Source organism: Petromyzon marinus, chromosome 23, assembly GCF_048934315.1.
Source record: "Petromyzon marinus isolate PM22_M1 ecotype Great Lakes invasive population chromosome 23, UKy_Petmar_22M1.pri1.0, whole genome shotgun sequence".
In the NCBI taxonomy this organism is placed as follows: Eukaryota; Metazoa; Chordata; class Hyperoartia; order Petromyzontiformes; family Petromyzontidae; genus Petromyzon; species Petromyzon marinus.
Genome location: NC_133689.1, coordinates 30,866,508 through 30,881,995, shown reverse-complemented (window position 1 = coordinate 30,881,995; position 15,488 = coordinate 30,866,508).

The following is a 15,488-nucleotide window of genomic DNA, read 5'->3' as shown; positions in this document are numbered from 1 at the left end:
CCGCTCGTCCAGACGGGGAGAAGTCAATCACATTTATTCAATGCGACGTTTCTTATGGGATTTATTGAGCGAAAACTTTTTGACCCCAAATCGAGAGGATTCTGGGATGTTTGTGGTTTTTTTGTAATAACTCTGGAAGGAAACGTCGCAGACCCATCAAGGTGGTACTCGTACTGCTCGCCTCATCGAGAGGAATGCAAAGATATGAGGGGTTAAGCTATTGGATATAAAATGGACGCTCGACCAATTAAACAACATGTATTATGGGGTTGAATGCTTTTTGCTATTCACAAAATAAAACAAAAGCAGTAAAGCAAATATCGTATTTAACACAGCACAGCAAAATCAGTTGCACCATTCAATTCCTCTCGTCCAGACGGGGAGAATTCAATCACATTTATTCTATGCGACGTTTCTTATGGGATTTATTGAGCGACAACATTTTGACCCCAAACCGAGAGGATTCTGGGATGTTTGTGGTTTTTTTTGTAATAACTCTGGAAGGAAACGTCGCAGACCCATCAAAGTGGTACTCCTACTGCTCGCCTCATCGAGAGGAATCGAAAGATATGAGTGGTTAAGCTATGGGATATGAAATGGACGAGCGACCAATAAAACAACATGTATTATGGGGTTGAATGCTTTTTGCTATTCACAAAATAAAACAAAAGCAGTCATGCAAATATCTTATTTAACACAGCACAGCAAAATCAGTTGCACCATTCAATCCCGCTCGTCCAGACGGGGAGAATTCAATCACATTTATTCGATGCGACGTTTCTTATGGGATTTATTGAGCGACAACATTTTGACCCCAAATCGAGAGGATTCTGGGATGGTTGTGGTTTTTTTGTAATAACTCTGGAAGGAAACGTCCCAGACCCATCAAGGTGGTACTCGTACTGCTCGCCTCATCGAGAGGAATGCAAAGATATGAGGGGTTAAGCTATGGGATATAAAATGGACGCTCGACCAATAAAACAACATGTATTATGGGGTTGAATGCTTTTTGCTATTCACAAAATAAAACAAAAGCAGTCATGCAAATATCTTATTTAACACAGCACAGCAAAATCAGTGGCACCATTCAATCCCGCTCGTCCAGACGGGGAGAAGTCAATCACATTTATTCAATGCGACGTTTCTTATGGGATTTATTGAGCGAGAACATTTTGACCCCAAATCGAGAGGATTCTGGGATGTTTGTGGTTTTTTTGTAATAACTCTGGAAGGAAACGTCGCAGACCCATCAAGGTGGTACTCGTACTGCTCGCCTCATCGAGAGGAATGCAAAGATATGAGGGGTTAAGCTATGGGATATAAAATGGACGCTCGACCAATAAAACAACATGTATTATGGGGTTGAATGCTTTTTGCTATTCACAAAATAAAACAAAAGCAGTAAAGCAAATATCGTATTTAACACAGCACAGCAAAATCAGTTGCACCATTCAATCCCGCTCGTCCAGACGGGGAGAATTCAATCACATTTATTCGATGCGACGTTTCTTATGGGATTTAATGAGCGACAACATTTTGACCCCAAACCGAGAGGATTCTGGGATATTTGTGGTTTTTTTGTAATAACTCTGGAAGGTAACGTCGCAGACCAATCAAGGTGGTACTCCTGCTGCTCCCCTGATCGAGAGGAATCCAAAGATATGAGTGGTTAAGCTATGGGATATGAAATGGACGAGCGACCAATAAAACAACATGTATTATGGGGTTGAATGCTTTTTGCTATTCACAAAATAAAACAAAAGCAGTCATGCAAATATCTTATTTAACACAGCACAGCAAAATCAGTGGCACCATTCAATCCCGCTCGTCCAGACGGGGAGAAGTCAATCACATTTATTCAATGCGACGTTTCTTATGGGATTTATTGAGCGAAAACATTTTGACCCCAAATCGAGAGGATTCTGGGATGTTTGTGGTTTTTTTGTAATAACTCTGGAAGGAAACGTCGCAGACCCATCAAGGTGGTACTCGTACTGCTCGCCTCATCGAGAGGAATGCAAAGATATGAGGGGTTAAGCTATTGGATATAAAATGGACGCTCGACCAATTAAACAACATGTATTATGGGGTTGAATGCTTTTTGCTATTCACAAAATAAAACAAAAGCAGTAAAGCAAATATCGTATTTAACACAGCACAGCAAAATCAGTTGCACCATTCAATTCCTCTCGTCCAGACGGGGAGAATTCAATCACATTTATTCTATGCGACGTTTCTTATGGGATTTATTGAGCGACAACATTTTGACCCCAAATCGAGAGGATTCTGGGATGTTTGTGGTTTTTTTGTGATAACTCTGGAAGGAAACGTCGCAGACCCATCAAGGTGGTACTCGTACTGCTCGCCTCATCGAGAGGAATCCAAAGATATGAGTGTTTAAGCTATGGGATATGAAATGGACGAGCGACCAATAAAACAACATGTATTATTGGGTTGAATGCTTTTTGCTATTCACAAAATAAAACAAAAGCAGTCATGCAAATATCTTATTTAACACAGCACAGCAAAATCAGTTGCACCATTCAATCCCGCTCGTCCAGACGGGGAGAATTCAATCACATTTATTAGATGAGGCGTTTCTTATGGGATTTAATGAGCGACAACATTTTGACCCCAAACCGAGAGGATTCTGGGATGTTTGTGGTTTTTTTCGTAATAACTCTGGAAGGAAACGTCCCAGACCCATCAAGGTGGTACTCGTACTGCTCGCCTCATCGAGAGGAATGCAAAGATATGAGGGGTTAAGTTATGGGATATAAAATGGACGCTCGACCAATAAAACAACATGTATTATGGGGTTGAATGCTTTTTGCTATTCATAAAATAAAAAAAGCAGTAAAGCAAATATCGTATTTAACACAGCACAGCAAAATCAGTTGCACCATTCAATCCCGCTCGTCCAGACGGGGAGAAGTCAATCACATTTATTCAATGCGACGTTTCTTATGGGATTTATTGAGCGAAAACATTTTGACCCCAAATCGAGAGGATTCTGGGATGTTTGTGGTTTTTTTGTGATAACTCTGGAAGGAAACGTCGCAGACCCATCAAGGTGGTACTCGTACTGCTCGCCTCATCGAGAGGAATCCAAAGATATGAGTGGTTAAGCTATGGGATATGAAATGGACGAGCGACCAATAAAACAACATGTATTATGGGGTTGAATGCTTTTTGCTATTCACAAACTAGAACAAAAGCAGTCATGCAAATATCTGATTTAACACAGCACAGCAAAATCAGTTGCACCATTCAATCCCGCTCGTCCAGACGGGGAGAATTCAATCACATTTATTTGATGCGACGTTTCTTTAATGGGATTTAATGAGCGACAACATTTTGACCCCAAACCGAGAGGATTCTGGGATGTTTGCGGTTTTTTGGTAACAATTCTGGAAGGAAACGTCGCAGACCCATCAAGGTGGTACTCGTACTGCTCGCCTCATCGAGTGGAATCCAAAGATATGAGTGGTTAAGCTATGGGATATGAAATGGACGAGCGACCAATAAAACAACATGTATTATGGGGTTGAATGCTTTTTGCTATTCACAAAATAAAACAAAAGCAGTCATGCAAATATCTTATTTAACACAGCACAGCAAAATCAGTGGCACCATTCAATCCCGCTCGTCCAGACGGGGAGAAGTCAATCACATTTATTCAATGCGACGTTTCTTATGGGATTTATTGAGCGAAAACATTTTGACCCCAAATCGAGAGGATTCTGGGATGTTTGTGGTTTTTTTGTAATAACTCTGGAAGGAAACGTCGCAGACCCATCAAGGTGGTACTCGTACTGCTCGCCTCATCGAGAGGAATGCAAAGATATGAGGGGTTAAGCTATTGGATATAAAATGGACGCTCGACCAATTAAACAACATGTATTATGGGGTTGAATGCTTTTTGCTATTCACAAAATAAAACAAAAGCAGTAAAGCAAATATCGTATTTAACACAGCACAGCAAAATCAGTTGCACCATTCAATTCCTCTCGTCCAGACGGGGAGAATTCAATCACATTTATTCTATGCGACGTTTCTTATGGGATTTATTGAGCGACAACATTTTGACCCCAAACCGAGAGGATTCTGGGATGTTTGTGGGTTTTTTTGTAATAACTCTGGAAGGAAACGTCGCAGACCCATCAAAGTGGTACTCCTACTGCTCGCCTCATCGAGAGGAATCGAAAGATATGAGTGGTTAAGCTATGGGATATGAAATGGACGAGCGACCAATAAAACAACATGTATTATGGGGTTGAATGCTTTTTGCTATTCACAAAATAAAACAAAAGCAGTCATGCAAATATCTTATTTAACACAGCACAGCAAAATCAGTTGCACCATTCAATCCCGCTCGTCCAGACGGGGAGAATTCAATCACATTTATTCGATGCGACGTTTCTTATGGGATTTATTGAGCGACAACATTTTGACCCCAAATCGAGAGGATTCTGGGATGTTTGTGGTTTTTTTGTAATAACTCTGGAAGGAAACGTCCCAGACCCATCAAGGTGGTACTCGTACTGCTCGCCTCATCGAGAGGAATGCAAAGATATGAGGGGTTAAGCTATGGGATATAAAATGGACGCTCGACCAATAAAACAACATGTATTATGGGGTTGAATGCTTTTTGCTATTCACAAAATAAAACAAAAGCAGTAAAGCAAATATCGTATTTAACACAGCACAGCAAAATCAGTTGCACCATTCAATCCCGCTCGTCCAGACGGGGAGAATTCAATCACATTTATTCGATGCGACGTTTCTTATGGGATTTAATGAGCGACAACATTTTGACCCCAAACCGAGAGGATTCTGGGATATTTGTGGTTTTTTTGTAATAACTCTGGAAGGTAACGTCGCAGACCAATCAAGGTGGTACTCCTGCTGCTCCCCTCATCGAGAGGAATCCAAAGATATGAGTGGTTAAGCTATGGGATATGAAATGGACGAGCGACCAATAAAACAACATGTATTATGGGGTTGAATGCTTTTTGCTATTCACAAAATAAAACAAAAGCAGTCATGCAAATATCTTATTTAACACAGCACAGCAAAATCAGTGGCACCATTCAATCCCGCTCGTCCAGACGGGGAGAAGTCAATCACATTTATTCAATGCGACGTTTCTTATGGGATTTATTGAGCGAAAACATTTTGACCCCAAATCGAGAGGATTCTGGGATGTTTGTGGTTTTTTTGTAATAACTCTGGAAGGAAACGTCGCAGACCCATCAAGGTGGTGCTCGTACTGCTCGCCTCATCGAGAGGAATGCAAAGATATGAGGGGTTAAGCTATTGGATATAAAATGGACGCTCGACCAATTAAACAACATGTATTATTGGGTTGAATGCTTTTTGCTATTCACAAAATAAAACAAAAGCAGTAAAGCAAATATCGTATTTAACACAGCACAGCAAAATCAGTTGCACCATTCAATTCCTCTCGTCCAGACGGGGAGAATTCAATCACATTTATTCTATGCGACGTTTCTTATGGGATTTATTGAGCGACAACATTTTGACCCCAAATCGAGAGGATTCTGGGATGTTTGTGGTTTTTTTGTGATAACTCTGGAAGGAAACGTCGCAGACCCATCAAGGTGGTACTCGTACTGCTCGCCTCATCGAGAGGAATCCAAAGATATGAGTGTTTAAGCTATGGGATATGAAATGGACGAGCGACCAATAAAACAACATGTATTATTGGGTTGAATGCTTTTTGCTATTCACAAAATAAAACAAAAGCAGTCATGCAAATATCTTATTTAACACAGCACAGCAAAATCAGTTGCACCATTCAATCCCGCTCGTCCAGACAGGGAGAATTCAATCACATTTATTAGATGAGGCGTTTCTTATGGGATTTAATGAGCGACAACATTTTGACCCCAAACCGAGAGGATTCTGGGATGTTTGTGGTTTTTTTCGTAATAACTCTGGAAGGAAACGTCGCAGACCCATCAAAGTGGTACTCCTACTGCTCGCCTCATCGAGAGGAATCGAAAGATATGAGTGGTTAAGCTATGGGATACGAAATGGACGAGCGACCAATAAAACAACATGTATTATGGGGTTGAATGCTTTTTGCTATTCACAAAATAAAACAAAAGCAGTCATGCAAATATCTTATTTAACACAGCACAGCAAAATCAGTTGCACCATTCAATCCCGCTCGTCCAGACGGGGAGAATTCAATCACATTTATTCGATGCGACGTTTCTTATGGGATTTATTGAGCGACAACATTTTGACCCCAAATCGAGAGGATTCTGGGATGTTTGTGGTTTTTTTGTAATAACTCTGGAAGGAAACGTCCCAGACCCATCAAGGTGGTACTCGTACTGCTCGCCTCATCGAGAGGAATGCAAAGATATGAGGGGTTAAGCTATGGGATATAAAATGGACGCTCGACCAATAAAACAACATGTATTATGGGGTTGAATGCTTTTTGCTATTCACAAAATAAAACAAAAGCAGTAAAGCAAATATCGTATTTAACACAGCACAGCAAAATCAGTTGCACCATTCAATCCCGCTCGTCCAGACGGGGAGAAGTCAATCACATTTATTTAATGCGACGTTTCTTATGGGATTTATTGAGCGAAAACATTTTGACCCCAAATAGAGAGGATTCTGGGATGTTTGTGTTTTTTTTGTGATAACTCTGGAAGGAAACGTCGCAGACCCATCAAGGTGGTACTAGTACTGCTCGCCTCATCGAGAGGAATCCAAAGATATGAGTGGTTAAGCTATGGGATATGAAATGGAAGAGCGACCAATAAAACAACATGTATTATGGGGTTGAATGCTTTTTGCTATTCACAAACTAGAACAAAAGCAGTCTCGCAAATATCTGATTTAACACAGCACAGCAAAATCAGTTGCACCATTCAATCCCGCTCGTCCAGATGGGGAGAATTCAATCACATTTATTTGATGCGACGTTTCTTTAATGGGATTTAATGAGCGACAACATTTTGACCCCAAACCGAGAGGATTCTGGGATGTTTGCGGTTTTTTGGTAACAATTCTGGAAGGAAACGTAGCAGACCCATCAAGGTGGTACTCGTACTGCTCGCCTCATCGAGTGGCATCCAAAGATATGAGTGGTTAAGCTATGGGATATGAAATGGACGAGCGACCAATAAAACAACATGTATTATGGGGTTGAATGCTTTTTGCTATTCACAAAATAAAACAAAAGCAGTAAAGCAAATATCTTATTTAACACAGCACAGCAAAATCAGTTGCACCATTCAATCCCGCTCGTCCAGACGGGGAGAATTCAATCACATTTATTCGATGCGACGTTTCTTTAATGGGATTTAATGAGCGACAACATTTTGACCCCAAACCGAGAGGATTCTGGGATGTTTGCGGTTTTTTGGTAACCATTCTGGAAGGAAACGTAGCAGACCCATCAAGGTGGTACTCGTACTGCTCGCCTCATCGAGTGGAATCCAAAGATATGAGTGGTTAAGCTATGGGATATGAAATGGACGAGCGACCAATAAAACAACATGTATTATGGGGTTGAATGCTTTTTGCTATTCACAAAAGTAAACAAAAGCAGTCATGCAAATATCTGTTTTAACACAGCACAGCAAAATCAGTTACACCATTCAATCTCCCTCGTCCAGACGGGGAGAATTCAATCACATTTATTCGATGCGACGTTTCTTATGGGATTTAATGAGCGACAACATTTTGACCCCAAACCGAGAGGATTCTGGGATGTTTGTGTTTTTTTTGTAATAACTCTGGAAGGAAACCTCGCAGACCCATCAAGGTGGTACTCCTACTGCTCGCCTCATCGAGTGGCATCCAAAGATATGAGTGGTTAAGCTATGGGATATGAAATGGACGAGCGACCAATAAAACAACATGTATTATGGGGTTGAATGATTTTTGCTATTCACAAAATAAAACAAAAGCAGTAAAGCAAATATCTTATTTAACACAGCACAGCAAAATCAGTTGCACCATTCAATCCCGCTCGTCCAGACGGGGAGAATTAAATCACATTTATTCGATGCGACGTTTCTTTAATGGGATTTTATGAGCGACAACATTTTGACCCCAAACCGAGAGAATTCTGGGATGTTTGCGGTTTTTTGGTAACAATTCTGGAAGGAAACGTAGCAGACCCATCAAGGTGGTACTCCTACTGCTCGCCTCATCGAGTGGAATCCAAAGATATGAGTGGTTAAGCTATGGGATATGAAATGGACGAGCGACCAATAAAACAACATGTATTATGGGGTTGAATGCTTTTTGCTATTCACAAAATAAAACAAAAGCAGTCATGCAAATGTCTTATTTAACACAGCACAGCAAAATCAGTTGCACCATTCAATCCCGCTCGTCCAGACGGGGAGAATTCAATCACATTTATTCGATGCGACGTTTCTTATGGGATTTATTGAGCGACAACATTTTGACCCCAAATCGAGAGGATTCTGGGATGTTTGTGGTTTTTTTGTAATAACTCTGGAAGGAAACGTCCCAGACCCATCAAGGTGGTACTCGTACTGCTCGCCTCATCGAGAGGAATGCAAAGATATGAGGGGTTAAGCTATGGGATATAAAATGGACGCTCGACCAATAAAACAACATGTATTATGGGGTTGAATGCTTTTTGCTATTCACAAAATAAAACAAAAGCAGTAAAGCAAATATCGTATTTAACACAGCACAGCAAAATCAGTTGCACCATTCAATCCCGCTCGTCCAGACGGGGAGAAGTCAATCACATTTATTCAATGGGACGTTTCTTATGGGATTTATTGAGCGAAAACATTTTGACCCCAAATCGAGAGGATTCTGGGATGTTTGTGGTTTTTTTGTGATAACTCTGGAAGGAAACGTCGCAGACCCATCAAGGTGGTACTCGTACTGCTCGCCTCATCGAGAGGAATCCAAAGATATGAGTGGTTAAGCTATGGGATATGAAATGGAAGAGCGACCAATAAAACAACATGTATTATGGGGTTGAATGCTTTTTGCTATTCACAAACTAGAACAAAAGCAGTCATGCAAATATCTGATTTAACACAGCACAGCAAAATCAGTTGCACCATTCAATCCCGCTCGTCCAGACGGGGAGAATTAAATCACATTTATTCGATGCGACGTTTCTTTAATGGGATTTTATGAGCGACAACATTTTGACCCCAAACCGAGAGAATTCTGGGATGTTTGCGGTTTTTTGGTAACAATTCTGGAAGGAAACGTAGCAGACCCATCAAGGTGGTACTCCTACTGCTCGCCTCATCGAGTGGAATCCAAAGATATGAGTGGTTAAGCTATGGGATATGAAATGGACGAGCGACCAATAAAACAACATGTATTATGGGGTTGAATGCTTTTTGCTATTCACAAAATAAAACAAAAGCAGTCATGCAAATGTCTTATTTAACACAGCACAGCAAAATCAGTTGCACCATTCAATCCCGCTCGTCCAGACGGGGAGAATTCAATCACATTTATTCGATGCGACGTTTCTTATGGGATTTATTGAGCGACAACATTTTGACCCCAAATCGAGAGGATTCTGGGATGTTTGTGGTTTTTTTGTAATAACTCTGGAAGGAAACGTCCCAGACCCATCAAGGTGGTACTCGTACTGCTCGCCTCATCGAGAGGAATGCAAAGATATGAGGGGTTAAGCTATGGGATATAAAATGGACGCTCGACCAATAAAACAACATGTATTATGGGGTTGAATGCTTTTTGCTATTCACAAAATAAAACAAAAGCAGTAAAGCAAATATCGTATTTAACACAGCACAGCAAAATCAGTTGCACCATTCAATCCCGCTCGTCCAGACGGGGAGAAGTCAATCACATTTATTCAATGGGACGTTTCTTATGGGATTTATTGAGCGAAAACATTTTGACCCCAAATCGAGAGGATTCTGGGATGTTTGTGGTTTTTTTGTGATAACTCTGGAAGGAAACGTCGCAGACCCATCAAGGTGGTACTCGTACTGCTCGCCTCATCGAGAGGAATCCAAAGATATGAGTGGTTAAGCTATGGGATATGAAATGGAAGAGCGACCAATAAAACAACATGTATTATGGGGTTGAATGCTTTTTGCTATTCACAAACTAGAACAAAAGCAGTCATGCAAATATCTGATTTAACACAGCACAGCAAAATCAGTTGCACCATTCAATCCCGCTCGTCCAGACGGGGAGAATTCAATCACATTTATTTGATGCGACGTTTCTTTAATGGGATTTAATGAGCGACAACATTTTGACCCCAAACCGAGAGGATTCTGGGATGTTTGCGGTTTTTTGGTCACAATTCTGGAAGGAAACGTAGCAGACCCATCAAGGTGGTACTCCTACTGCTCGCCTCATCGAGTGGCATCCAAAGATATGAGTGGTTAAGCTATGGGATATGAAATGGACGAGCGACCAATAAAACAACATGTATTATGGGGTTGAATGCTTTTTGCTATTCACAAAATAAAACAAAAGCAGTCATGCAAATATCTTATTTAACACAGCACAGCAAAATCAGTTGCACCATTCAATCCCGCTCGTCCAGATGCGGAGAATTCAATCACATTTATTAGATGCGACGTTTCTTATGGGATTTATTGAGCGACAACATTTTGACCCCAAATCGAGAGGAATCTGGGATGTTTGTGGTTTTTTTTTGTAATAACTCTGGAAGTAAACGTCGCAGACCCATCAAGGTGGTACTCGTACTGCTCGCCTCATCGAGAGGAATCCAAAGATATGAGTGGTTAAGCTATGGGATATGAAATGGACGAGCGACCAATAAAACAACATGTATTATGGGGTTGAATGCTTTTTGCTATTCACAAAATAAAACAAAAGCAGTCATGCAAATATCTTATTTAACACAGCACAGCAAAATCAGTTGCACCATTCAATCCCGCTCGTCCAGATGCGGAGAATTCAATCACATTTATTAGATGCGACGTTTCTTATGGGATTTATTGAGCGACAACATTTTGACCCCAAATCGAGAGGAATCTGGGATGTTTGTGGTTTTTTTTTGTAATAACTCTGGAAGTAAACGTCGCAGACCCATCAAGGTGGTACTCGTACTGCTCGCCTCATCGAGAGGAATCCAAAGATATGAGTGGTTAAGCTATGGGATATGAAATGGACGAGCGACCAATAAAACAACATGTATTATGGGGTTGAATGCTTTTTGCTATTCACAAAATAAAACAAAAGCAGTAAAGCAAATATCTTATTTAACACAGCACAGCAAAATCAGTTGCACCATTCAATCCCGCTCGTCCAGACGGGGAGAATTCAATCACATTTATTCGATGCGACGTTTCTTTAATGGGATTTAATGAGCGACAACATTTTGACCCCAAACCGAGAGGATTCTGGGATGTTTGCGGTTTTTTGGTAACAATTCTGGAAGGAAACGTAGCAGACCCATCAAGGTGGTACTCGTACTGCTCGCCTCATCGAGTGGAATCCAAAGATATGAGTGGTTAAGCTATGGGATATGAAATGGACGAGCGACCAATAAAACAACATGTATTATGGGGTTGAATGCTTTTTGCTATTCACAAAAGTAAACAAAAGCAGTCATGCAAATATCTGTTTTAACACAGCACAGCAAAATCAGTTACACCATTCAATCCCCCTCGCCCAGACGGGGAGAATTCAATCACATTTATTCGATGCGACGTTTCTTATGGGATTTAATGAGCGACAACATTTTGACCCCAAACCGAGAGGATTCTGGGATGTTTGTGTTTTTTTTTTAATAACTCTGGAAGGAAACCTCGCAGACCCATCAAGGTGGTACTCGTACTGCTCGCCTCATCGAGTGGCATCCAAAGATATGAGTGGTTAAGCTATGGGATATGAAATGGACGAGCGACCAATAAAACAACATGTATTATGGGGTTGAATGCTTTTTGCTATTCACAAAATAAAACAAAAGCAGTCATGCAAATATCTTATTTAACACAGCACAGCAAAATCAGTTGCACCATTCAATCCCGCTCGTCCAGACGGGGAGAATTCAATCACATTTATTCGATGCGACGTTTCTTATGGGATTTATTGAGCGACAACATTTTGACCCCAAATCGAGAGGATTCTGGGATGTTTGTGGGTTTTTTGTAATAACTCTGGAAGGAAACGTCGCTGAACCATCAAGGTGGTACTCGTACTGCTCGCCTCATCGAGAGGAATCCAAAGATATGAGTGGTTAAGCTATGGGATATGAAATGGACGAGCGACCAATAAAACAACATGTATTATGGGGTTGAATGATTTTTGCTATTCACAAAATAAAACAAAAGCAGTAAAGCAAATATCTTATTTAACACAGCACAGCAAAATTAGTTGCACCATTCAATCCCGCTCGTCCAGACGGGGAGAATTCAATCACATTTATTCGATGCGACGTTTCTTTAATGGGATTTTATGAGCGACAACATTTTGACCCCAAACCGAGAGAATTCTGGGATGTTTGCGGTTTTTTGGTAACAATTCTGGAAGGAAACGTAGCAGACCCATCAAGGTGGTACTCCTACTGCTCGCCTCATCGAGTGGAATCCAAAGATATGAGTGGTTAAGCTATGGGATATGAAATGGACGAGCGACCAATAAAACAACATGTATTATGGGGTTGAATGCTTTTTGCTATTCACAAAATAAAACAAAAGCAGTCATGCAAATATCTTATTTAACACAGCACAGCAAAATCAGTTGCACCATTCAATCCCGCTCGTCCAGACGGGGAGAATTCAATCACATTTATTCGATGCGACGTTTCTTATGGGATTTATTGAGCGACAACATTTTGACCCCAAATCGAGAGGATTCTGGGATGTTTGTGGTTTTTTTGTAATAACTCTGGAAGGAAACGTCCCAGACCCATCAAGGTGGTACTCGTACTGCTCGCCTCATCGAGAGGAATCCAAAGATATGAGTGGTTAAGCTATGGGATATGAAATGGACGAGCGACCAATAAAACAACATGTATTATGGGGTTGAATGCTTTTTGCTATTCACAAAAGTAAACAAAAGCAGTCATGCAAATATCTGTTTTAACACAGCACAGCAAAATCAGTTACACCATTCAATCCCCCTCGTCCAGACGGGGAGAATTCAATCACATTTATTCAATGCGACGTTTCTTATGGGATTTAATGAGCGACAACATTTTGACCCCAAACCGAGAGGATTCTGGGATGTTTGTGTTTTTTTTGTAATAACTCTGGAAGGAAACCTCGCAGACCCATCAAGGTGGTACTCGTACTGCTCGCCTCATCGAGTGGCATCCAAAGATATGAGTGGTTAAGCTATGGGATATGAAATGGACGAGCGACCAATAAAACAACATGTATTATGGGGTTGAATGCTTTTTGCTATTCACAAAATAAAACAAAAGCAGTCATGCAAATATCTTATTTAACACAGCACAGCAAAATCAGTTGCACCATTCAATCCCGCTCGTCCAGACGGGGAGAATTCAATCACATTTATTCGATGCGACGTTTCTTATGGGATTTATTGAGCGACAACATTTTGACCCCAAATCGAGAGGATTCTGGGATGTTTGTGGGTTTTTTGTAATAACTCTGGAAGGAAACGTCGCTGAACCATCACGGTGGTACTCGTACTGCTCGCCTCATCGAGAGGAATCCAAAGATATGAGTGGTTAAGCTATGGGATATGAAATGGACGAGCGACCAATAAAACAACATGTATTATGGGGTTGAATGATTTTTGCTATTCACAAAATAAAACAAAAGCAGTAAAGCAAATATCTTATTTAACACAGCACAGCAAAATTAGTTGCACCATTCAATCCCGCTCGTCCAGACGGGGAGAATTCAATCACATTTATTCGATGCGACGTTTCTTTAATGGGATTTTATGAGCGACAACATTTTGACCCCAAACCGAGAGAATTCTGGGATGTTTGCGGTTTTTTGGTAACAATTCTGGAAGGAAACGTAGCAGACCCATCAAGGTGGTACTCCTACTGCTCGCCTCATCGAGTGGAATCCAAAGATATGAGTGGTTAAGCTATGGGATATGAAATGGACGAGCGACCAATAAAACAACATGTATTATGGGGTTGAATGCTTTTTGCTATTCACAAAATAAAACAAAAGCAGTCATGCAAATATCTTATTTAACACAGCACAGCAAAATCAGTTGCACCATTCAATCCCGCTCGTCCAGACGGGGAGAATTCAATCACATTTATTCGATGCGACGTTTCTTATGGGATTTATTGAGCGACAACATTTTGACCCCAAATCGAGAGGATTCTGGGATGTTTGTGGTTTTTTTGTAATAACTCTGGAAGGAAACGTCCCAGACCCATCAAGGTGGTACTCGTACTGCTCGCCTCATCGAGAGGAATCCAAAGATATGAGTGGTTAAGCTATGGGATATGAAATGGACGAGCGACCAATAAAACAACATGTATTATGGGGTTGAATGCTTTTTGCTATTCACAAAAGTAAACAAAAGCAGTCATGCAAATATCTGTTTTAACACAGCACAGCAAAATCAGTTACACCATTCAATCCCCCTCGTCCAGACGGGGAGAATTCAATCACATTTATTCAATGCGACGTTTCTTATGGGATTTAATGAGCGACAACATTTTGACCCCAAACCGAGAGGATTCTGGGATGTTTGTGTTTTTTTTGTAATAACTCTGGAAGGAAACCTCGCAGACCCATCAAGGTGGTACTCGTACTGCTCGCCTCATCGAGTGGCATTCAAAGATATGAGTGGTTAAGCTATGGGATATGAAATGGACGAGCGACCAATAAAACAACATGTATTATGGGGTTGAATGCTTTTTGCTATTCACAAAATAAAACAAAAGCAGTCATGCAAATATCTTATTTAACACAGCACAGCAAAATCAGTTGCACCATTCAATCCCGCTCGTCCAGACGGGGAGAATTCAATCACATTTATTCGATGCGACGTTTCTTATGGGATTTATTGAGCGACAACATTTTGACCCCAAATCGAGAGGATTCTGGGATGTTTGTGGGTTTTTTGTAATAACTCTGGAAGGAAACGTCGCTGAACCATCACGGTGGTACTCGTACTGCTCGCCTCATCGAGAGGAATCCAAAGATATGAGTGGTTAAGCTATGGGATATGAAATGGACGAGCGACCAATAAAACAACATGTATTATGGGGTTGAATGATTTTTGCTATTCACAAAATAAAACAAAAGCAGTAAAGCAAATATCTTATTTAACACAGCACAGCAAAATCAGTTGCACCATTCAATCCCGCTCTTCCAGACGGGGAGAATTCAATCACATTTATTCGATGCGACGTTTCTTTAATGGGATTTTATGAGCGACAACATTTTGACCCCAAACCGAGAGAATTCTGGGATGTTTGCGGTTTTTTGGTAACAATTCTGGAATGAAACGTAGCAGACCCATCAAGGTGGTACTCCTAC